Source organism: Podarcis muralis, chromosome 1 (assembly GCF_964188315.1).
Source record: "Podarcis muralis chromosome 1, rPodMur119.hap1.1, whole genome shotgun sequence".
In the NCBI taxonomy this organism is placed as follows: Eukaryota; Metazoa; Chordata; class Lepidosauria; order Squamata; family Lacertidae; genus Podarcis; species Podarcis muralis.
Genome location: NC_135655.1, coordinates 30,075,394 through 30,100,982, shown reverse-complemented (window position 1 = coordinate 30,100,982; position 25,589 = coordinate 30,075,394). Strand labels below are relative to the sequence as shown.

The following is a 25,589-nucleotide window of genomic DNA, read 5'->3' as shown; positions in this document are numbered from 1 at the left end:
AGAAAGAATCAGAAAGGAAGAGCAATAAGGTAGGAGAGAGCCACGCCTTCTTTTGCTACCCTGCACAATTTAAGCCAAATCCCAAACAGACAGAGTCAGTACACGGTATAACATTTCTCCTTCATGGGACAGCTCTTGGAAGATGAATGCCCACAGATACATACACTAAAATATTTCACTGGCGTGGATCCACTTCAGTACTATTGCTCAGGCACATGGTTTTTATTTATTTATTTATTTATTTATTTATTTATTTATTTTTAAAAAACCAAACACATGATACTGTCTGCCAAGAGGGCTTTGCCTTCTTCGTTCCCTCCACAGCCTACAACTGCCTGCCCCCACCCCCGGCCAAAAAAAAGCAATGTATAGGTTCCCCCTTATTTTTTTGGTTTGCTTTGTAATCTCTACTCTTGGCAGTTATTTTGTAGGAAACAGAAAGCGTTGTCAGTCTGCAGCTTCTTCCTCGCTCTCGCTCTTCCTTTCTCTTATTAAATTGTAAAGCCCCATGGGCACTCAGACGTGCTTGGCTTCTATCTTCATCACTCAAGCAGTGATACTGCACTGCAGGGATGGGGAGGCAGCGGCAAGAATCCCTGGAGGGACTCAACTGCTCATCAGAAGGACTGGTATCCAGGCAACCAGCCTCCCCTGCCTGAGACAAGCAGAAACAGCTGGGAGCTTTGAAAACTAGGAGAAGCTACTGTAAAATGAGCAAGAAGGGAGGAGGGTGGAGAGAGAGAGAGAGAGAGAGAGGTTGGCTGCCTTCTTGTAGGCATAACATTTGCCCAGCTACAGATGGCCGCCATGGCCAAACTTCAAACGGCCACTTTTTCTCTCTGAACCATGCACTGAACTCAAGGCTGCTTCAGTTAAATTGCTCTTGCCTATACACCCAGTAAATGGTGGCAACTGGAGCTGATGGGATTTGTAGTATAAAAACACCTGGAGGGCACCAGGTTGTGGAAGACTGATTTCAATGTCAGGAAGGAAGTCCGGCCGTGAACCAGGAATAACATTACCAAGCATAGGAGCAAAGTTGATAGGCATTGCCATTCAAATGGTGTGTGGCTTGTGATTGATTATGTGGGGCAGGGCTTACCTGCCCCCTTCCCCAATATTTTATTCAAGATGCCACCCTGCTTCCAAGTACACTTACCTGTAGGATAAATGCATGAGGTTTAAATTCCACGCCTAAGAGAAATAACGAGCAAGTCAAACATTCGTAGCTAGGGGGGAATGACCTCTCTTTTCCTCTCGCTAGTAACCAGGAGTCCTCCTCAAATCATGTCAGAGAAAGGCAATCCTGATCAGAGGTTGGTGTTTCCAGACAGACCTGAGTTTGTAGGCAACAGCAGAAGTGAATTTCTGTGAATGGATCCTTGTTTGGAGCACACTTGTAATGGAAAGGCATTCATGCTGAGGCTTTCTGAGTAAAAAAAAAACCCCAAAACCCTTCTGCTTATCATAGGAAGTACATACTTGGATAGAAAAGATTCCTAGTCCAGCTAACTCAAGTAGTTGGAGAAACAAAGGCAGCCATGCTTGCTGTTTTGTTCTCAGGAGAGAGATCGCGATCCCAGATGACCTCGCCTTGAGGTCCGAAGGGAGAAGTGGGAGTTGCAACCTCAGAATTCCATTCCGCATCAAAGAAAAGAGGGTCACCCAGTTCAAAAGGACAGTGACAGTTTAGGAAGCTGGAAGTCTCCTGCTTTATCTGTTTTCACCCCATGCTAAGCCTCTTATCTCAGCAAGCTGAGTTGCACCCCACTTCCAACACTCCCAGCATCTGTTTATTTCTCTCTTTAAAAAATCAGTTCCTCCTCTTGGAGAGGAGGGAATGAAAACACACAATTCATTTGGCCATCAAAAATCACTCCCATGTGTATAAACCATTAACTTCCTGGCCAAGCCAGGAAGCAAATTGTATGTATGACACACACATGTACCCATTGCATCTTCAGCGGCACCTAAGCCACTTGTAAGAGTGATCTCATGTTGGGGGGAGGGGAAGGAAGGGGAGAAGCAGGTTCTTGAATTGAGATGTCTGTCATACGCCTCCCCATACTGTGTTATCCTGTGTGATCTTTGCCACAAGCACACAAGCTGTAACCCGATTCAATGATATTTTTTCCAATATTTCTTTACAAAGAACTGAAACCTAAACAAAAGAATAGCAAGTGTTTTCTATTACAGTTGATTTTAATTATATGAGTTTTAACAGATTAGTCTCTGAACTGAATGTGCTTATGGGGGGAAGGGGACAATATTTCTGAAGCGAGATACTACCAAGGTATTTTCTTTTTCTTTTTGGATGATGCACATCTGTGTTCCATGGCTGGCATAATCTTATAAGAGGCAGCCCTCCCCTGTGTGTGAGAGAAGGGAGAATGCCTCCTAGGAAGGTGCAGATTTTATGAGTGCTTGTATTAAACAAATAATAACCACAGCATTTGAACTATTTCTATCAAGTGATCTGACCACTCCGTGTGCATTATTAAGCAGTAACCCTCGTAAAAACCCTGCAACGCACATCAGTATTGTTATTTGCTTCCAGACAACCTGTTTATTGAACATTCATCCTGATTTGTTTGCACAAAGTTTCAGGGGACTTAGATGAAATCAGCTATTTACCAAGCATTCACCCTGTTTGAAGGGAATGGAGGGGCTGGGGAAACAATGGAGGAAGAATGAAATGTGGTTCTTGATGCACCTCCCCACACGACCATCAACTGTTTTGAAAACACCTGATGGAACTGCACTCAAGATTGCATCTCTGTCTTTCACATAAGCACAGCAAGAGCGGGAGAGAGGATTTATTAAAATCTATATGCCGCCCATCTGGCTGGGTTGCCCCAGCCACAGTAGGCAGTTCTCAACAAAAATAGTAAAAACACAATACAATAGGGTTGCCATACGCCCAGAATACTGCAGCCGCAGTAAAAATCTATTAGAACAAAAAAATACCATGGTGGTTCTCCCCGTTAGAAGCAATATCTTTGAAAAAATGGAATATGAGGGCTAATTGGCCGACATACAGAGAGCTGATAACTGAAGGTAAAATTAAAAGACTTTGAGGAGATAAGAGAATTGGTAACTGATTGGTTACAGTATCATCAATTAAATGATATTTTTGTGATAGATAAAAAGGAAGGTTTTAGTTATGAATCATCAAAATTTCAAAAAGATGTTCTAGAAAATTATTGTCAAAAATGTATAATTTGCTCATGGAGTGGCATACAAAAGATGAACAGGTTAAATATGTAATGATACAATGGGCAAAAGACTTGCGACATAATATACAAATGGCAAAGTGGGAGAAGCTATGGAAAACAGAATTGAAATTCACGGCATGTTGTTCACTGAAAGCATATGAAAATGATGTATAGGTGGTATTTTACACCCGTCAAGTTAGCAAAAATGTATAGAACAAGTTCAAATATTTGATGGAAATGTAAAGAAAAAGAAGGTACCTTTTATATGCGGCGGACATTTAAAGTAAGTAAAGATTTCTGGGAGATGATATATAATGAAATGAAAAAAATGTTTAAAATAACTTTTGTTTAAAAACCAAAAGTTTTACTAGGAATTATAGGTACCGAGATACCAAAGGATCAGAAAAGATTGTTTATGTATGCGACAACAGCTGCATGGATGCTACTAGCCCAGAGATAGAAGGAAGAAACTACCTGACCAGAGAACAATGGCAAACCAAGTTGATAGACTATGCCGAAATGGCAAAATTAACTGGGAAGCTCAGAAATCAAGAAGACAAGAACTTTAATAAGGAATGGGAAAGGTTTATATTTTATTTACGAGACCACTATAAACAGGTTAAAACATTAGCAGGATTTTAACCACACTTGTAAAGTATGGATAATTTAGAAGGATTAAAAATTTGGATAAGTATTGATATGCAGTTAGAAAAAATACCATTAGGACCCGTGGAAGGGATGAGGGGAAGTCAGGAGATTCAGAGCAATCTTGACATGTGGAGTCAGAACTGCTTTTTGTTGTATGTATATACCTTTAAAAATCAAATTAAAAAATTATGCAAAAAAAATAATAATACTGCAGCCACAAGCAGTGTCCGGTCAGAAATCGGCTAAATGTTCAGGAAAATCCAGATGTATGGCAGCCTAGGTAAGCAGTATCAATTTCCCTCAGAAATAGCTCAAAAACGTCCAATTTCTTTGCAATTTTGCAAAAAGAGCTCCAAAACTTTTCTGTTCGGATTTTCGCTTTTTGAAATATGGCAACCCTGCAATACAACATCACACACTAAAACCTTCCCTAAGCAGGGCGGCCTTCAGATGTCTCAAAAATCACATACCAAACAAGCCTTACTTCCTCCCTCCCCAAAGGAGAGGGGGCACGACCTAGCCAAGCCTTCTCTAGCCATTTACAGCTCTGTAGTCCTTAAGCCCTTCATTTGCTAACTAGCATAGCTATGCATTGTGAAGTTTCACTTCAAAATCTCCCACCATTTTCAGGTGGGATTCACCAGCAACTGTGTTGGATTGAGAGGTCTTGTGCAACGAACCTACTTCCCCCACAAAGTCAGGCTTCTTGCTGTCAGAGAAAGTGACAGAGAAATGCACTAGAAAGTGGGGGGGCAGCACTTGTTTTGACGCATATCATCTAACCTCCCCCATAAACAAATCAGAATGAATATTCATTAAACAGCCAACATTATCTAATCTCCCTGAAAACCTATCAAGATGAATGCTCAATGAGCAGGTCACCTGGAAGCACCCGTAGCATCTAATTATAATTATAATTATTTATTATTTGTACCCCGCCCATCTGGCTGGGTCTTCCCAGCCACTCTGGGCAGCTTCCAACAAAGATTAAAAATACATTAAAATGTCACACATTAAAAACGTCCCTGACATTTTTTCTGAGCCTTCAGATGTCTTCTAAATGTCAGATAGTTGTTTATCTCTTTGGCATCTGGTGGGAGGATGTTCCACAGGACAGACGCCACTACCAAGAAGGCCCTCTGCCTGGTTCCCTGTAGCTTTCTTCTCGCAGTGAGGGAACTGCCAGAAGGCCCTCGGCGCTGGACCTCAGAGTCCGGGCAGAACGATGGGGGTGGAGACGCTCCTTCAGGTATACTGGGCCGAGGCTGTTTAGGGCTTTAAAGGTCAACACCAACACTTTGAATTGTGCTGGGAAAGGAGAAAAAGAGTGGCTCTAACTTCCATCTCCTGCTTGCACTGACTCTTTGAATACTTCTCCCTCCAAAGGGCAGCCCCATATGGCTTTCCTGGTCTTTTCTGGTAGCCTTCTCCCGTCAAGCTCACACAATGCCACTTGCCAGGAGACAAGAAATACACCCAGAGGGCCTTGGCAGGAGCATTCCAAAGCTAAAAATAGCTATGGGTCAGCTGTGAAGGAGCCTGAGGCCCTTCACTGCCCCCTCCCTTTCTCCCTATACTTTACCTTCCCATGCACAGCTGGTGCTGCAGTCACCAAGAGGACAAACAGCCCCATGACAAATCCTGGGTCTGCCTCTTTCCATCAACAACTCCCCCCTCCTCTTCTCCTCCAGGCATCTCTGCTCCTAGAAGCCAGGTTGCTGCTAAATTATTACAGGGAGTAGGAAAGAAAGAAAGAAAGCACAACGCTGTTTTGGAAGCAAGGATGGGGAAAACCATCCATTTCCATTTCTCATTCTTCCAAGTTCTTAAGTTCAGTTCTCCCCATTTCTACCTTGGTTTGCACTTGAAAGGGCCCATCCACCTGAAAATTCACCAGTGAATTTCCCCTAATACACAAATCTGTGTGCATTTTTGCCAAATGTAAACCTTTTTGCAATCTTCCCTGATATAATGCATTTTAAAACGTTGCTTTTGCTAATACATTTGCATTCTTCTGCACACCTCACACTAGTATAATTGCATTACAAAATTCAGAGAAGCGTGCATTTTGAAAGATGGCTGTGCTCACCTTTCAACATGAACTGAATCAAATTTCTCCCCCCGTCCTTAGCTGGAAGCAACCCTTTCATTCAGTCAACACTGACAGAACACCTTGTGGGGATTTGGGATTATAGAGAGAAGATAGTTATTGAGTCTTGTCCTGTTCTTATCAAATGCATTTCAATGAAACATTCCCGCTTAGGCCCCTTTAAATAATATTCCAGTATCTTTCCAGCAGCTGCATAATTTAACTTTGTCTGCTTTTCCTTTCAGTCAAGCTGCCATTCAATTAGCATTTGCTATAGTTATTTTAACAAACATTACCAACTTAAGTCCCATTGATTTTAGAAAGGAACATTTACGTATACACTTTATTCTCCCACTGTAATCAGTGGCGATTAAGACTGCAGCCCTATTCAAAAACAACTACAAAAATGTTGTTTTAGGTAGATTGGACTCCGTAGCCTCTTTATAGGAAAGAATTGGCTAATTCAGATAGATGCTGGTGATGTCATGTTGATATTGCTGCTTGGAGGCAGAGAACGTGGGTGTGTCCTCTTTTAGGTCAGAAATTGTTCTTATTTTGCTTGGGGGGATCTTTGATATTTGTAGATGTTCATGACTTAAAATCCTATGATCTGAGGAGCAACAGATGGATCCCTTGAGCCCTTATGGTTTCAAAAGGACTTATACTTCAAGGTTAGAAGGACATAAAAAATAATTTTATTTACAGGCATGCATATTGTTGCAAACTGCCCTAATTTCTGAGCAGTGTGAGATTCCAGGGGTCCCAGACGCTTACGCAAGGTTTGTGTTTCCTTTTGGAAATGAGGCACAGTGGAGACTGTGGAATCTTTGGGATTTATGGTTTATTTACACATATACGCAGCTTGTCCAGGGTGCTTGCAGCCAAAGGAAGGCACACGCCAGAGACTTCACTCTTTATGGTCAAAGGTAATGCTTGCAGTCACTTCTACAGCTCTGGATAGCTGCACACACCAATCTAGAGTCTTGGTAGCTACTCCCAGGTGCGTGTTGCAGCAACTGGGCACCACTCCCCCTCCACCATTTTATGTACCTTCCCTTGACAGGCTGCGAACAGGTAGCTGGAGACTACGCCTGTGTGGAAACGTCCTCTTCTCTTCCTGCTTCAATTCTCTCCTAGTTCTGGGAGACAGTGGTGCAGGCAAGGCGGGGAGAAGCACTTGGCCCTTCACTTGCCTGGCCGGCCTCTTCCTCCTCCCTTTCTGAGCCATCCTGCGCTCCACTCTCCAGCTTTGAAGCTTCCCCTTGCCTCCTGGCTGGTTCAGGTGCCCACAGAACCACTTCCCTCATCTCCCGAGGGCACCTTTGCCCAGGTCCTGACACAACCTGAACCTACTTTGGAGGAGTCCACAGCATTAACAGCCCAAAAGGATCTTGTTTCTCCCATAGCCACAGCCTTGGATTCAAACAGAAATCAAACAACATGCTCTGCCTCTCCGGCTTGCTGATTTTCTTCTATATCACCTTACTCCTAACTCCAACCTCTCTACTCTAAACTCTTGACTTTATCTGTTGAGGGAGGAAGCCCCCCCCCCCCATTTGCTGCCTGGCACAGACCCCTCTTTGATTCTTTGTTCACTCAATGGACCTTCACTCAGGCCACCACTCTACACAGGAAGCCAGTCTGGTTTAATTAGCTTTTAACACTCACTGGATCCAGTGATTAGAGAGGCCGGCCAACCAGTTTAACACCCCACGCCTTGATTAAAGTCTAATACTTACTGGAGCCAGGAATCATAGGTCTCTGGCACCCACAAACTCCTAACATTATTATTCTCCAAGTTAAGTAAAACAGTCGTGATGTATTTTGTACTTCTTTAATGGATGCAATTTTATCATTGGTATTTTTCCTTAATGGGGACGCGGGTGGTGCTGTGGGTAAAAGCCTCAGCGCCTAGGGCTTGCCGATCAAAAGGTCGGCGGTTCGAATCCCCGCGGTGGGGTGCGCTCCCGCTGCTCGGTCCCAGCGCCTGCCAACCTAGCAGTTCGAAAGCACCCCCGGGTGCAAGTAGATAAATAGGGACCGCTTACTGGCGGGAAGGTAAACGGTGTTTCCGTGTGCTGCACTGGCTCGCCAGATGCAGCTTGTCACGCTGGCCACGTGACCCGGAAGTGTCTCCGGACAGCGCTGGCCCCCGGCCTATAAAGTGAGATGGGCGCACAACCCCAGAGTCTGGCAAGACTGGCCCGTACGGGCAGGGGTACCTTTACCTTTACCTTTTATTTTTCCTTAATGGTGTTGGTATGAATTTTTTTGAAAACAAATACGTAAAAATAAATGTTATAAAAATCCTTTCACAAAAGGAAATTTAAAAATCTAGACTCCTAGCAGAGGGATCTTCCTACTCAAACCTTCTAAAGGAAGAGGTAACTGTTTTCATTTGTGTTTCTTCTACCTACCCACAGATTGGTGCTCCCAACAGGAATTCACAGTATGGGGGGCACCTGATAGGGCTCTCCAAGGTGCCACCCCCACTTTGCAGTGCCCTCCCCTTGGGACACATTTGCCCTCTTCCATTTACAAATTTAGATGGCCACTGAAGACGTTTTCATTTACTCAGTCTTCTGTAAACACAGGCTAGATTGTTAATACCTAACAGTTGCTGACTTTTTTGAGGGGCCGTTAATGGTTCTGGCCCCTTCATGGATCACTGCCTTGTCATGGCGAAGGGGCTTCAGTAGCTCCAAGAAGCTAGGAGCTTTATGCCAGGGGTCAGCAAACTTTTTCAGCAGAGGGGCCTGGTCCACTATCCCTCAGACCTTGTGGGGGGCAGACTATATTTTGGAGGGGGGAAAGAACAAATTCCTATGATCCACAAATAACCCAGAGATGCATTTTAAATAATAGGACACATTCTACTCATGTAAAAACACGCTGATTCCCGGACCGTCTGCAGGCTGGATTTAGAAGGTGATTGGGCCGAATCCGGCCCCCGGGCCTTAGTTTGCCTACCCATGCTTATGCCATGCAGGGCCACCCAAGACGGACAGGTCATAGCCGAGAGTTTAGACTAAATGTGATCCACTTGAAGAAGGAACTAGCAAACCACTCCAGTATTTTCCCTAGAAAACTCCATCAAAAAGAAGCTTTGAGAAGAGAGTTTCCAAGGCATGCTCTGGTTCATGGGGTCACGGAGAGTCAAACACAACTAAGACGACTAAACAACAACAATGGTCCTGGGCCATTCTTATGGGTTTTTTATTATATGTATTTTGTTTTTTGTATCTTATTGTAAATTCCCTTGGGAAAGTGATCTAAAACTGTAACTAAGATGTAAATAAATTGGCTAATCTAGACAGAGCTTCTCTATCGCCGTCATTTTCCAAACCTTTGCATGCCACAAAAGCAAGAGGGGCCAAATCAACTTCCTCGGGGGAAGCTTCTCTAACATTTAGGGAATAACCATGTGATGCCTGTTTGTTCAACACACAATTGATAACCATTTATGGAAAGGCTGTAATTTTCTGAAAAGTGGAATATTGCTACCTGGAATCCTCTTTGGGTCTGATGGCCCCACTGAATAGCTGGGGAAACACCTTTTCCCAGGGGAAATATAAGGGTCTCCTTGGCAACAGCTTCCTGCTTTGCTGGCTTCAAGATTTGTGTTAGATGTGAAGTCCAAAAAGCGCTGTCTGCAGAAGAAAAGGGGGGTGGCGGAAATAAAACAGGAAAAAGCAATGTGAGGTTTTATGCCCCAGAATTCTGACTAAAGCAACATTTAGAAGCTCTCGTAAGCTTCCTACAGAAACCAATGTCAGTTCCCTTCAAGGCTTCTACTACAGGAAGCTCCATTCCCTGTATCTCCCCACAACAGCATTCATAACACATTCCTATTAGCAGTATGAAGAGCTATGAATGGATTAAATGTGCTCGCTCTGCTGTGCCCACATTTGCACTCTCCGTCTCTAGGCTGCTCGCTTAAGCTAAGCACGATTCAAGTGCTTGCAAGGGAGATCCCTCAAGAACTCTTTGCTGCAGCCAAAAACAGCAATAGTGATGATTCCATAGCAGGAAAACTGGGGCACACCATGTCTTTGTGCTACCGGGGGCAAGAAGAGAGTGCCCATCCAGGGGGGGGGGGGGGCGCTGCAGCTGCAGTCGACTGGCAAAATTCCACACCTCGATGTTTTATTTATAAGTGACAAACCCAACATCGATGGAATAAAATGAAAAAAAATCTCTCATCTTCAGGAAACTGAAAGATAAACTTCCATTATTTACCAAGCACCATCAGTATGCTTGGGCACACAGCACAGGCAGAGAGAAAAGAAACAAACTCCGCAGCCTCAGCCACAGGAGGGCATCATTTCCTGACAGCATCTCCCAGCACCAAAGGTGGCGACAGTTTTACTATTTCCTCCAGGAATTATATAGGACACGTGAGATATGGAATGTCACGTGTAGCACACCAGTTAAAACAGAAGGCATTTGGTGCACACAGAACTGGCAAATCCTCAGAATAGCTACCAATTTGGGAGCAAACTGGCACAGCTTGAGACTAGAGATATCAGCAAAGCTCACCGGGTTCAGACCCAGAAACAAGATTTTGGGAGTTGGGAAATGTTCATCTCAAAGAAGAGGCGAGCATGAGCAGCAGCTGAATTCTTCTCTAGCTCAAGTTAAAAGCCAAGCTGGGGAAGATTTCTTGGCTTACCCTTCCTTTGAAGAGTTAATCCTAGGAAAACTGGGACACGGGTGCAAAAGTTCACCCCCTGCATTAGACCTTATGCCAAGGGTCAATCCTCTCCCCCCCCCCCCCAGCCTGCATCTCCAGCTGGGAATGAAGCCCTACCTGAAACCCTGGTCTGGGTTGTTTTGCTTTTGACACTGGATGGCTCAGTTGGTTACAGCGTAGTGCTGATAATTCCAAGGTTGCAGGTTTGATTCCCATATGGGACAGCTGCATGTTCCTGCATTGCAGAGGGTTGGGCTAGCCGATCCTCAGGGTCCCTTTCAACTCTACAATTCTATGACATATATTACATATATGTACACATACATACATATTACATATATTTCCTACTGTACTATGTCGGTGGTGGTGGTGGAATCAGTCTTTTTCATGAGACGATGGAAGAGTGTGCCTTTGGGGGTGAAGTCAAGCCGTTGGAGAATTACAGCGGTTGATATGAAGACCAATATGGAAGCAACATGTTTTGTTGCAGCTGGGGCAGATGAAGGCATCCAGTTGTGCTGATACAAAGTGTACCATGATGTTTCTTCTTTCTACATTCCTCCCAGCCATCATTTCTCTTCTAGTCACTCCTGTATATAGCTTTATTATTTTTCTTGCTTTGTTTTAACTTGACTGTAGGCCATTTTTGGGTTGCTCCTGACCAGTCGATGGGACAGTAAATTTATTTATCATTTCATTTACAAATTGTATACTATGAAGCATCTCAAACTGATTTCATGATGCAATAAAAACATACACTAAAACATTAGGCAGGTTTTGTCGGGGGAGTTTTCCAACCAAGAGCCCTTTCACACAACAGCCTATTGCCACCCATTTAAACTCCCTGTGCTCAAACCAAAGAGTTTCAGCTTTTGGCACTTGGAACAATTGAGGTTTGGCTTCAAGCACAAGTCTAAAATAGCAGGGACAAACCGCAGGATCTGAAGTTAGCGAACATAAAGTTATGGAGAAGCTAAAGAAACAACTTCTCCTGCCCTTGACCTCTCTTACTTCTGGGGCCTCTCATCCGCAGACCGCAGGCAATTTAGCATTCCACGCTGGGGAGAGAAATTCACACGACTCAAACAACAGCAGCAAAAGAATCAGAAGCTTCAAAGCCAACAGCCTCATTGTGCATCTCAGAGGTCATGATCTTAACAGAGCGCTTTGAGGAAATAACCTCAGAGCCCAACCAGAGACAAATCTCAGCTCGGAACATTTAACATCCTGTTCTGCAACCTTGCGGAGGCTTCAAATTGTGCACTTCCTGCGTCCAGGCCTGTGTTTTACAAGGGCGCTTGTGTCTGCTTGAGCTGTAAGCTGCCTCTCCGGGCTGTTTTAACCCTTCACCATCCTCATCCCTTCCTGCCCTCATCCCACCTGGACCCTTAAGGATGCAGGAAGGGCTGGGAGCAAAGCCATGTGGCTGTGGCTGCCTGTCTTGGGATTGGAAATGTAAATTCCCAGCCTTTGCAAAGGAAGCATCAGCAGCCACTGCTCCATTTTTCTCTCCCCTCTGTTCTCCCCTCCTGGCGGCTCTCCTCCTGCCTGGGAAGCGAGCAGGCGCAGAAGCAAACATACACACAGAGCTTTGTCAACGTTAATTACCAGAAGCCAGGAGCCCAGCAGTCATCCTGTTGACTAATTTGTCAGACGCTGCTGACTCAGCATCAGGGAGGCCAGCTTGCAGGGAGGAGTGCAATCGGGGAGCGGACGCCTTTATTCTTCCGGCCTTCCCTTCATCCCAGAGCCTTGTGTGGTGGCTGTGGGTGACCACCTCCATTCAGAAGATCTGTGTCTAGGGCAGCTTTTGATCCAAAGGCTCGCCAGCCAGGGATAGTTGAGGAAGGGAGCAGATTGGTCAGGCTGAGCTTATGCTGGCTGTTGTTGTTTTCCTTCTTCAACTAGGCTTCCTCCGCTGTCATTTGACGCAGCCCCTGCCCGGGTGAGAGTAGGACGAGAGATGGCTGGGAGACAAGCTCTGCTCCTGATCTGAAGGACAAAGTGCCTTCAGGTGGGCCCTCACCTAACAGTACTTTGTGCCCCAACACTAGCAGCACTGTGTAGCTGCCATTTAAAAATTATTGCAGTGCCCTGAAGCAATGCCACATCAGGAGAACTGTGAGTCCTGTAAGACTTTAAAACGGGGCTAGGGCAGGGGTCAATAGCTGACCCTGTTAGCAGCTTGGGTGCTGATGCCAGCCCTGCTGAGGACAAAGGCTGTGTAAACACTGCTGATTTAAACCACACAGGTATTGTCAGTTGTTTCATCTCAAAGTGCAGTTGTTCCCTCACCTGTAGGCCATGTTTGGGTCTCCCTTGACCAAACAACAGGATAGCAAATTTATCCATTATTTCATTTACAAATTGATTACTATGAAACATCCCAAAGCAACTGCATGATGCAATAGAAGCATAACACTAAAACATTAGGCTATTAATAGGTATCAAGCAATGTCTTCCTCAACAACTTTGCAGCTTTAGATGTTGGCATCCATGGTCTGAGCAGACAAATTTAGGTAGGGCCAATTCTCATAAAGCAGCAATTTGTGTGTGTACACCGAGGCTGTTTTAAGAGTACGCTTTAAAATGCGATGTGTGAACATGACAAGCGTTCATTTGACGTGTCTTAGGGTAACATGCATGACTGCAAGCTGTAAACCAGTTTACTTAACAAAAATGTGTATTAAAACCAAAGTGTAGAACTTCAAGTGTGAAGTTACTGGGCAGTTTGGCATATGTTGAGGGTGAGGGAGATCATTCTTTTTTAAGAAGTAGTGAATATTTAAAATTGGAGGCATGATCCAGATTGTCCCTGCCTGTGGAGAAAAGAGCCCATATCTTTGTGGCTCTGCAAACAAGAGAGAGGAAACAACCTGAGAGTGGAAAGCAAATTTCCAGCACAGGCCACGGCGGGAGTGCTGTTGTGCTCAGGTCCTGCTTGGCCACAGAACAGGATGCTGGATGGGTCTGATCCACCAGGACTCGTCTAATGTTCCCACCTTCCTTCTAATGTTCTTGCCTCCCAAAACGTCTCCTGACAAAAGTTCTGACAAACGTTTGCTGCCTCCTAAAAAAAAATAGCCACCTTGCAGAATACTCTCCAAATATATTCTCCACCATTTTTTTGTGGCAGCTGCAATTTCCACCCCACCCCAAAGGCCTTGGAATGATGTGAGATCTGGAGCATTATTGAAATATACTCAGAGTCGCAAAGTGATTTCATGCTCTTTATTCAGCTCATAGTGGTGAGGAGGAATGAATGAATGTCTGAGGGGTCTGCTTTATATACATTATTTACACAATGGGCTGCGCATGATTGGCTAATTCTGGAATTCTACTGTAAGCCAATCAGGTTGTGGATTCACTTCTATCTGGAGCATGATTGGGTGGTTCCTGCCAACCAATCATACTGCTGCATTGTTCTAAGACCAATCAGACTGCTGCATTCTGAATCCTATTGTTCTAGGACCAATCAGACTGCTGCCTTTTGGATCCTATTGTTCTAGGACCAATCAGACTGCTGCAGTTTGGATCCTATTCAATTCAGTACATAACACCCCTCCCCTCTAAGTTCCAGTCCTGCCCGGGAAGTCGCATTCATAGTCCTCAAGGTATGCCGGCGGCCTACGTGTGCATTGCGGCCTGGGGTGCTCCCTGGTCTGGGGTTCAGGTTCTGGCTCGCGTTCCAAGGATGCTGGCTGTGATGGGGCTGTTTGGTCTGGTGCAACCTGCTCGCTCAGTCGTAGTTCTGGTTCCGGTGTCCTTTCGGCCTCACGGGTCCTCTCTGTATTTACTGATTCTGCCTCTCCTGCTTGCCCTTGCTGCTCTATGGGCCTCACTGCCCCACTGTTCCCTTGGGACTCCTTTGACCTGTCCTCCTCCTCCTGGTTTTCTCCCAGGAATCGTCGCCGTATCTGGTCGCAGTGGCGGCGCCAGCATTGCCCCCCATCTGTTAGCACCTCATACGACACGGGGCCAGTGACCCTGGTGACTGTGGCGGGTACCCATGCAGGGCCTGCCCCAAAATTCTTTGCGTACACTGGGTCCTGGGCCTCGAAGGTCCGGGAGTTCCTGCCTTCCCCCACCCCTACCTCATCCTGAGCTCTATCGGGGTGAAGGCGGTCCAATCTGATTGCAAGGCGCCGACCCATTAGTAGTTCAGCGGGGCTCCGGCCAGTCGTTGAGCTGGGGGTGCTGTGCTGTGCTAGAAGGAATGTGGCAAGGCGGTACTCCCAATCCCCTTGCGTCATGCGGCGAAGGGTGTCCTTGGTGGTCCGCACCATGCGTTCTGCTTGGCCATTGGTGGCCGGGTGGAATGGCGCTGAACGGATGTGGCGGATGGCATTCTGCGCTGTGAAGGTTTGGAATTCTCCTGACGTAAATGCAGTCCCGTTGTCTGAGACGAGAGTGTCAGGGAGCCCATGGGTTGCAAACAGCCTGTGTAGTACCCGGATGGCTGCGGACGTAGAAGTGGACGGTACCAGTGCGACTTCCAGCCATTTGGTGTAGGAGTCCACCACTATGAAGAATGTTTTCCCCTGAAAGGGGCCAGCGAAGTCCACATGCAGGCGTGACCATGGTGATCGGGCGGACTCCCAGGACTGGACTGGGGCCCTTGGGGGATCTGGGCCGGATTCTTGGCAGGCCTGGCAGTGTTTGACCCAGGCCTCTATCTCTCCGTCGATCCCCGGCCACCACACATAACTCCTGGCAAGGGCTTTCATTCTTACTACCCCTGGGTGTGTCTCGTGTAGGGCTGTGAGGACCCTTTTGCGGAGGGGCTGGGGAACAACGACCCTGCTTCCCCATAACAGGCACCCCTTGTGGGCTGACAGTTCATGTTTGCGGGTTGTGTAGTCAGCGAATTCTGGCCCGGGGCTGCTGCTGGGCCATCCCCTCCACACCCAGTCCAGGACCCGGGAGATGACCCTATCTTTCTTGGAATGGTGTGCGACTTCTTGTGCCTGAATGGGGCGGTCGGGAAGCAGCTCCAGGCTCATAACCTCTTGTGCAGGTGCTGGGTCGGGGCCTGTTTCCGGTAGTGGTAGCCTGCTGAGGGCGTCCGCATGGCCCATCGCCTTCCCAGGGCGGTGAATCAGTGCATACTGGTAGCTGGCAAGGAAAATTGACCACCTGAGGACGCAAGGAGACAGCACTTGGGGGGTCTGCTTTTCGGGGGCAAACAAGCCAAGCAACGGCTTGTGGTCAGTCACCACGGTGAAGGGCCGCCCGTACAAGAAATCATGGAATTTTTTTACTCCTTTCACGATTGCCAGACCCTCCTTGTCGATTTGCGAGTAGTTCCACTCAGTTTCGTTGAGTGTCTGGGAAAAGTATGCCACCGGTACCTCTCTTCCATCCGGGAGTTGGTGTCCCAGGACAGCGCCAATGCCATAGGGTGAGGCGTCGCATGCTAGCACCAGCGGCAGCCTCTCGTCGAAGTGTGCCAAGACCGAGTTTGAGACAAGCAAGTCCTTGACTGCCTGGAATGCGGCCTCCTGACGCTGGCCCCACACCCAAGGGGCCCGCTTGTCCAGGAGTCTGTGTAGGGGCTCCGCTGCCGCCGCCTTGTGGGGAAGGAAGGAATGGTAAAAGTTCAATAGTCCCAAGAAGGCCTGAAGTTCAGTCTTGTTCTTGGGCGCTGGGGCATCACAAATGGCCCGTACCTTGTCCCCAGTCGGGTGGACCCCTTCTGCGTCCACCATAAATCCCAGAAAGTCCACCTGAGGCACTCCTAGTAGACATTTTTCCCACTTCACCTTGAGACCCGCCGTCTGGAAACGGTGCAGAACGGTGCGGAGGCGGTCCTCAAACTCCTCTGGTGTGGGCCCGGCAATCAACACATCATCGAAGAAGGGGGTGACACCAGGAATCCCTTTAAGTAGAGAGTCCATTAGATTCTGGAATATGCCTGGTGCCACGCTGACACCGAATTGCAGCCGCTTTACCCTGAATGCTCCTCTGTGCGTCACAATCGTCTGTGCCTCTGCTGTGGCCTCATCTACTGGCAGCTGCTGATATGCTTGGGCCAAGTCCAGCTTGCCAAAATTTTTCGACCCAGCCAGGGTGGCAAGGACATGGCTGACCACTGGCACTGGGTATGCATGGGCCGTGAGGGCCTTGTTTATGGTACATTTGTAGTCTGCGCAGATGCGTACCGAACCATTAGGCTTGACGGGTGTGACGATTGGGGTTTCCCAGGGGGCATTAGGCACCGGCTCCAGCACTCCTTGCTCCACGAGTCGGTCCAATTCCTCGACTATACGGGGTTTCAGGGCGAACGGGACCCGGCGGGCCTTGAGCCTGACCGGTCGTACTGCGGGGTCAAGCTGTAGAGCAATGGGGGGCCCCGTATACTGTCCCAATTTCCCATCGAAAACCCCCGGAAATTCCTTGCATATGGCGTCCACGTCCACTTGTAAGCTCATGTGGTTCACCCCGGTGATGGCTAGCCCCAGTGGTCCAAACCATGCCAATCCCAGTAAGCTAATGTAGGGGCCCTTGACCACAAGCAAGTCCAGTTGCCGCGTCCGCCCTCGGTATTGCACCCTGAAGGTCCCCATCCCCATTGTGGGGACCTTACGTTTCTGGAAGTCCCGGAGGGTGAATGGGGCTGGCCTGAGTTTGGGACCCCCAGTAGGACACAGTTTCCTTAAGGTCCTTGCCGAGATTATGGATAGAGTTGAACCCGTGTCAAGCTCCATGCGGCATGGGGCCCCCTCTATCTGTACCTCTACATAAATTTTCTCTACGTTGGGGTGGGGCAACTGGTATACCTGGAAGTCCGTGAGCTCCGTTGAGTTGCCTTGGTGCGTTGGGCCCCGGGACCTGGGGCTCTTGGATTGGTCATCTGATGCCTGGCGTCGGGTGGGCCGAGCCCGACACACCCGGGCGATGTGTCCCAATTTTCTGCACTGCCTGCACTCTGCGTTGCGGAAACGGCAGGTCCTCCTCTCGTGACTTTCTCCACAGCTAGCGCAGTTCCCTCCTTCTCGTTGAGGCAGCTGTGGTATGTGGGCTGCTTGAGTGCGCTGCTGTACTCTGTGCACCTCCTCCCTGTCGGATCCTGAGTCGTCGGTGGTCTTCGTGGTGGACCCTCGGTTGGGACGGCTGGCTCGGCCGTGCCTCTTGCGTTGACCTCTCGGCAGCTTCCGTTGCCAGGGCCTCCTCCAGAGCGACCTGGAACGTTAGGTTCTTCTTAGTGTAGAGGCGTCGTTGCAGCTTCTCATCCTTCAGGCCACCGACGAGGCGGTCACGAAGCATGTTCTCCAGCTCTGAGAAGTTGCAGAACCGGGCAGCTTGGCGGAGAGAGGTCACAAACCCAGTTATGGTTTCCCCAGGGGCTTGCCGCTTTGCGTAGAAGGCATTTCGACAAGCCACCACTGAGGGCTGTGGCGAAAAGTGCCCCTTCAGCTGTTCCATTATTGTTTTGTATGGAACAGTAGCGACGTCTTCAGGTGCAAGGAGAGCCCGGGCGATTTCAAACGTCTCCTCTCTGCAGACACTGAAGAATATTGCCCTCTTCTTGGCGTCTTCTGCATCGGTGACCCCTTTGGCTTCTAGGAGGAAGGTGAAACGGGAGGCGTACGCTTCCCAGTCTCCAGATGCTGGGTTGAACGGCGAGAAGCTGCTGTCGGTTGCCATTCTGAGTTCCTTGTGTCCCGGAGCTGAAGCCTGGATAGACGGTGCGAGGCAGCGGTGCGGCAGGTGGCGGTGCTGCGGTGCTGTGTGTGGCAGTCAGCTCAGCGGGATCCCACCTTCGTCGCCAGTGAAATATACTCAGAGTCGCAAAGTGATTTCATGCTCTTTATTCAGCTCATAGTGGTGAGGAGGAATGAATGAATGTCTGAGGGGTCTGCTTTATATACATTATTTACACAATGGGCTGCGCATGATTGGCTAATTCTGGAATTCTACTGTAAGCCAATCAGGTTGTGGATTCACTTCTATCTGGAGCATGATTGGGTGGTTCCTGCCAACCAATCATACTGCTGCATTGTTCTAAGACCAATCAGACTGCTGCATTCTGAATCCTATTGTTCTAGGACCAATCAGACTGCTGCCTTTTGGATCCTATTGTTCTAGGACCAATCAGACTGCTGCAGTTTGGATCCTATTCAATTCAGTACATAACAATTATAAAAGAGACAAGATGGCAGCCAGGCAGCCAACACTGCTGCTCTTGCTATTTGCAACAGCAGCAAAGAACAAAAACAAAACAATCCTTTGGAGAAGATAAAAGCTGCTGAACTGCTGCCACTGTTGCATTGCAGCCCTCACCCCAAGAAATGGACACCATCTGTCCTGTGGGAAGGCAGAAGAGAGCAAAAGGAGGCAGGTAAGCAGCCAAAGACAACCTCAGCCTGCCCCCCACCAACAAGGACAACTTTACATTTTATATAATGTATTTTTAAAAAATATTTTAAATTGATAAACTGCCTCGGGTGCCCCTGCCAGAAAGGAAGTATAGAAATGTAATAAATAAATAAGGAGCTGTTGGGAGAATTTCTTATCAATACAAGAGAAGTCATCCTCCCAGTTCCTCTCTCCACAAATAGGGAGAATTTCAAGAGGTTCCTGCTTGCAATATTGCAGTGATCATGATAACAGAAGCTCCCTCTGGGTTTGTGTGGCCAGGGAGAGGGTAGAACCAGGCCCATGCTTTTGTCCAGACGAACGTACAGCCAAAGGTGACAAACTAATTTGCTGGATAATTCCCAATCCCAGGCTTGCCCTTGGTTTCAGCCATGAGTCAGCCGCTCTGCCTGTCAAGGCTGGTGGGTTCCTCATTAAATCCTAATGGAATCTGAACAAGCATCAAAGCAGGAAAAGGGCCATGAATGTGTGACCAGGACTTGGGAAACAGCTCGCTTGCATACAAGGCTAGCGGCAGCAACCGCAGCTGCGAAACTCGTGCCAAGCCTGAATTCCATGTGCCGGGGGAAATTGAGAGACATCACCAACAACTGGGCTCTGTCTGGAGAAAGCAAAGCCCAACACTTTCTTGAAACGTTCTGACCTTTTCCTCGTTTAGGGTTGCCAAAGCTTTGCTACTACTTCAAACAAAAGTTTTGGGTCTCTTCTCTGGCCAGACAGTAGTCCGGCCAAGAAAAGCAACTTCAGAGATTGTGGAAAATATGCCTCCATCCAGATGAATATTATGCATGCAGCCTAAATATGTGAAACAGAGATGGTATGTGGTGAAGTGAACACCCATCTGGGTTTCAGTCCCTCAAGTAGGCAATTGTTTTTTGGAGGGTTTCCAGCAAGTTGTAGCCCCTCTCGCTTTCTATGCTTCAGTATATAGCCTGTAAAATGTGAATGGTAACCACCTTGGGAATCACACAGAATCTAAACCTATCCTTAAAATCAGTTCAGAAAGGGTTTTGTCTTTCAGTGAACCAGGACTGGGCCGAAACCTGAAACCTCTTGACTGGAACCAAATTGGTGAGGGCTCCTCTCAGCTTCTTCAAGGCTTATTCCAGCTCTGTGGGTCTGTCTTGAGTCTATTAAAAAGATACAATAGAATCATAGAATTGTAGAGTTGGAAGGGAACCCCTGAATGTCATCTAGTCCAACCCCCTGTACTGCAGGTATCTCAACTAGATCATGCATGACAGATGGCCATCCAACCTTTGCTTAAAAACCTCCAACGAAGGAGAGCCCGCCACTTCTCAGTGGAGTCTGTTCCAATGTTGAACCAGCTCTTATGGTCAGAAAGTTCTTCCTGATGTTTAGTCGTAATATCCTTTCGTGTAACTTCAGTCTGTTGGTTCAGATCTTAGCCTCCTGAACAGATGTTTGCTCAAAAGTCTCTTTAAAATTAAAATCGGGGTGGTGCATAGATAAAAACCTCTCGGTTTGTCACAGAAGACCTTCACATGAGGCTAAATAAAAAGGAGCTCACTTCCGTGTCATTTTGCTGACTTCCAGCAAAGGAAGTCAGCGGCTCCCAGAAGCAAAAGGCTTCCTCAGCCCCACTTGACTGGTCAAGAGAATTATCCTGATTTCGCTTTGCAGCTGTGGTTGGACGACTGCCTATGTGTATGCAATAACTTGCTTGCAGAATTGCTGTTGCAGAGATGCTATTCAAGCCGGCTGAATAATTCATGTGTGAATAAATATTCTTTGTTGAGTTGTGTGGTTCTGCTGACTCAGTGTAAGTCAGCATTGCCAGAGCCTCATCCAATTTGCTCATTTAAAGAAACGTCCAGGCCTCCTTCTTCCTGTTTTCAGTTGGGACAGCTGATCCAGGGATTATCGGCATCCTCTGCCCTTGGTCAAACAGTGTGGCCGTGACGTATTGGCTGTGCTTACATGTACAGTTTACCAATGAATCTAGCACATAATAACTCGCTCATCTGAATAAAAATAAAAGCTGTTCTTGACAGAAGAGGCTTTGAATGGATTGTGGCTACTGTAAGAAATCAAGAACTAGCAAGTCAGTCTGAAAGTAGGCCAACCCTGGGGTCGTGAATTCTCCTTTCTCCCCCCCCCCCCCTGTTTTCTGGTTTCGATCCAGAAGTCACGCTTTGGTTATGCTGGCCTTAAAATACGGCTTTTCACACTTCATTCAACACTTTGCTGCACAGTCGCTTAAAGGAAGCTGTCAGTAGCCATGTGAATGCAGCTCTTGGAAGGAATGCCATCTTTTCCCAAGCACAACACCTGAGAAAAGCAAAACTCAGCGAGTTCTGTCAAGAATGGCACCCTTCTGAGATGCCAAGTATTACTGATATATTCTGTTGACTGAAAATGAAAAGTTTGGAATAATGTGTTTCAGCTGTAAGATCCTTGTGGAAAGGACCTTGTCTCTTTTTTTGATGCTGCTCTGTAAAGCAAAAATACTGCATCATCAGCATCATTATTATATATGAATAACAACAGCAACTTATCATATATCATTCTACGCGTGCAGATCCTGAGCCAAAATGGTAGTATCCACAGAGACAAGAAAGGTATTTGCAGGCTTGGAGGAATCCAAGGGGATTTGTGGGGTAGGGCATGTTAAGGTCTGAATCCCTGAAGAGAGCCCAGCAAAGACTGAGCATTGCTGAGCAGCCACAAAATGCTGGATGAATGTTGGAACAGGGTGAGGGGGGAATAAAAACCCAGAGGGGTTAGGGAACATAGTAGAATATCCCAGGAAAGAGCATGGGCAGTGGCTGGAACCTGAGCAGGGCTTTAGTCTGCAAAATTTTGTTGCAGAACCTACATGCTACTTCTAATGTTAGGGGCATAAAAGGGGCACTTCCCTTTGCTTGCTTTTCTCCACTCAAGGGTCCATACTTTATAAACCTTTTTTTTTAAAAGATATAAATGAATTATAATAAATTTCCACTGTCACCAGCCCTGGATTGATTGATTGATTGATTGATTGATTGATTTTTGGTAGCCTTAACATAGCTTCTCCATACCTCACTAGAGAATAAGGCTGATGTACCAACCGGGGAGGGTGCCTCACCCCAGACCAGTGCCAGATTTACATATATTTATATATAAATATTTATAAATATTTATATTTTTATATTTTTATATTTACATATAAGCTAAACAAGCTATAGCTCTTGGGCCCCCCAATGTGTTCTTGGTATACGCTTTCATATATGTGTGTATCTGAAGAAGTGTGCATGCGCACGCAAGCTTATACCAAGAACAAACTTCGTTGGTCTCTAAGGTGCTACTGGACAATTTATTTATTTTCTAATACAGCAACAGTGTTATGTGTTGTGTAGGCTCCTAAGATGTAAGTAATGGGCCCCGCCTGCTAGCCTGCTCCCTAAAATATCACCATATTCATATCACGTATCACATATATTCAACACAAAAAAGTGACTTGTTGTTGACAAAGGACAGCTGGACACATAAAGGGCCCCATGACCTTCAGAAGCTTAGGGCCTCATCGAACCTAAATCCGGCCCTGCCCCAGACTGTCACCAGATCGCAGGAGGGATTCAAGCAGAATTTTAGGTTTGCGAGGTTAAAGCAGATTAAAGGTTTCTGTTGCCCTAGCGCAACTGACATATCCCCTTTTTTAGCATCATTTCAGGGTGTTGAACTAGATGGTGCCCTTCCAACTCTACAATTCTGTGATTCTATGATAAGCACTTTTTTTGTGCAAAGCGAGGGGGGAATGCATTGCGAACGAACGACTGGCAGGAAGATTGATAAAGTAACACTCCGCCCCACCTCCAAGCAAAGGGCGGCGAATGCAGCAAGCAGGCTCTTATGTTGCATAACGGCCTTGCAAAAAGAGACAAGAAATCCCAAGGAATGCTCAGCGAAGGCCGCCTATAATCTCCACGTCAGCTTTGGGGGAGCAGATCAGGATGCCTGCACCATCAAGAGAGACTGGGCGACGCTTAATGCATGTATGCAGGAGGGACCTGAGGCAACCCGATATCCGGACTCTTTCTCACTCTTTGGCAGCCATCCGGGCTTGGGAGTGTTTTGTGCCGGGGACCAATTTCCCATTGACTGCATTCCCCCACCCCCCACCGGATTCCCAGTTGGGCAGGAGGGGGGATTTCTGCATGGCATCTCTCTCCCTCATCTGCCGCACTCGGCTCCGTTTCATACGCTGGGGAAAAGGCGCGATGGCTTCTCCTCGTCGTCGCGCCCAGTTTTTCCTTGACAGGCGCTCTCGCCGCTACTCAAAGCCAGAATGGCGGCGGCTGCTTCTTTGGTCTGCTCAGCTGTTGTCCCATAATTCATTCCCCCCAAACACAATATGCTGCTTGTGTGCTACTTTTGTCTGAAAGATTTAATAAATACAGGTTTGGGGGGGGGCGTTCCTTTGGGATTGCTTGTTTCAAGCACGCACACACAACACCACCCCAGACTCGAGCCCCTGGAACTTGCCAAGTGGTTTCAGGCACCTCTAAATATCTTCTCGCCACCCGAATCAATCCATCTGCTGAGCAGCCGCGGCCTCTGCCTGGCACGGGAGCGTGGAGCGCCCGCTCCGTCGCAGTTGCTCTTCTTTGGCCCGACACCTTTGTTTATTAGGAAGGAAACGCGGCCCTTGCCCAATTAATGCATCCTCCAGTCGCCCATAATATGCCTGCCCCGCCCCCGCCCCCGATAACCGAGAGGGGATGTTTGCATTTAAGAAGATGGCAACGAGAAAAGTGAGGCTCGGTTTCCTACACTTTCAATTCCAAATCAATTCTCGCCCAATCCTGGAGAATTAACACTCTGTTAATGTTGCAATGTCACAATCTGTCTCAGGATGTCACCTTCTTTCACCTTGTAAAAGAAAGCTCACATTCTGGCTGCATTTTGGATGAAATTATCTAAACCGAGTTGTGTTAATCCAGGATAATAATAGTAATAATAATATCATCATCCAATGTGTTGTTTGGGGATTGTATGACAGGAAAACAATGCAGGTTTATGTTCCCTTAATTATAGAAAATTCAGTGTGTTAGAAAGATGGGCATGACTTAATTTATTCTGGTCTGGGGAAATTTTCAGCTGTTAAAATGAGCAGCTTACACCCAAAATCAGTTTTCTGCAGCAAAATATTCCAGTTGTTGGAACAAGAAGCAAAATTAAGGGATAGCAATGTGCACTCCTTTGATATATATATATTGGGGTGGGTGTCCAAGCAGTGTGCAAACACAGAAAGGATGTGGTTAACGGAATACAGTATATGAATTCAGAACAAAGCTTTGTTATGTTACTGTTGTCTCAAGGCTACTTACAGTAAAATGGAAACAAAACCCTTTTTTTTAAAGCGCAGTAAACAACAAAGCACTAAAACGGGGTCATACACCACTTCTCAAGATAATAAGGAAAAGCCTACCACCCTCTAACAATATCAGCATGATTGCCACTATAAGTTAACCAGCAGTAGTAACCTCCAAACAGCAGAGAAAATTAACAATCAGATGCCTAGGGGGAAAGGAAAGCCTTTGCCTGTCACTGTTATTGTAGATATCAGGTGACTCTGTTTTGGGAGAGCTTTCCTTAAAGAGGGACCACCATCAAAAAGGCTGTCTCTTAGGCCTTCAGCAGGATCTTCCTAAATGCCTGATAATGGTCCCCTGTGTTGAAGTGTGGGATTTAGCTGTACTTGGGGAAACTTACAGGAGGAATGTGGGTGAGACATGGGGAGCAAAGTGTCCATTGTTGATTTTTTAAGAGACTGGAAATCCATTAGACATGCCGGAAGAATCAGCAGTGATCATTAATCCTTTTATCGCAATAATATGTATAAATAGATGCTGGGTGACACATAGAGTGGTGTGTGTACACATATGTGTATGTATGCATTTGGAGTGTTTGCTTTACATATTCTTTTAAACTCTATTTAAAACAATAGAAAATAGCAACGGAAAGCTCCTAGGAAGCCATGTCAATTTATTAAAATCACAGAGGCTGGATTTGTACATTGATTGGTTATTACTGTTGACTGCATTTTTCTCCTGTCCTTTTCTCCAAGCTGTTGGGAACCATTTACATGCCTCTCCGGGCCTTTTATGCTCCAAACAACCTTGTGTCACAGGAGGAGCTTCCTGACTTGTGGGAGATTTGAACCTGGCTCTTTCCAATCCGGCTCTTGACATTTTTAACCACTTCACCACGCTGGGTCTTAATTAATGATTCATGCAAGAGATGGGATCTCAGGACCCTCAAATTCTATTTTTATTCTTCCTTATTATCAGAAACCAAGCACAGAAGTAGAGGCTGCTCTGCTGGCTCCCCAGACACAACAGTCTGTGTGGTGTTTAAATAGCAAATGAAGGATCACTTGCGTTGCTTTGAAGCACCCAGGATTTTCTGCACTAAGGAGGAAACAAAGGGCATCCCCTTGGCAAGCATAAGGCAGCTAGATGGCACCGGATGGTACTTCCACTGCTGTGCTATGCCAGCTCAGGCCTTTCCTTGAATGGCAGCTGCTGAAAAGCAGCATAGGATATAGTGCAGTCATAAATCT

The 25,589-nt window shown here is 46.8% G+C and overlaps 1 long non-coding RNA gene across 2 annotated transcripts in view; it reads right to left on the bottom strand.

Annotated features, from left to right (window-relative positions):
* Positions 1-12,886, bottom strand: part of LOC114584928 (uncharacterized) — a 93,538-nt gene extending 80,652 nt beyond the window's left edge. The window contains exons 1-2 of one of the 2 annotated variants that reach the window (XR_013392077.1): positions 12,254-12,868; positions 9,457-9,602 (exon numbers count right to left, since the gene is read on the bottom strand). This is a non-coding gene — a long non-coding RNA (uncharacterized LOC114584928). Of the gene's footprint in view, positions 1-9,144; positions 9,603-12,253 lie in introns of those variants that run through there. The other variant, XR_003703764.2, reaches the window with a different exon arrangement.
* Positions 12,887-25,589: the final 12,703 nt, after the last annotated feature.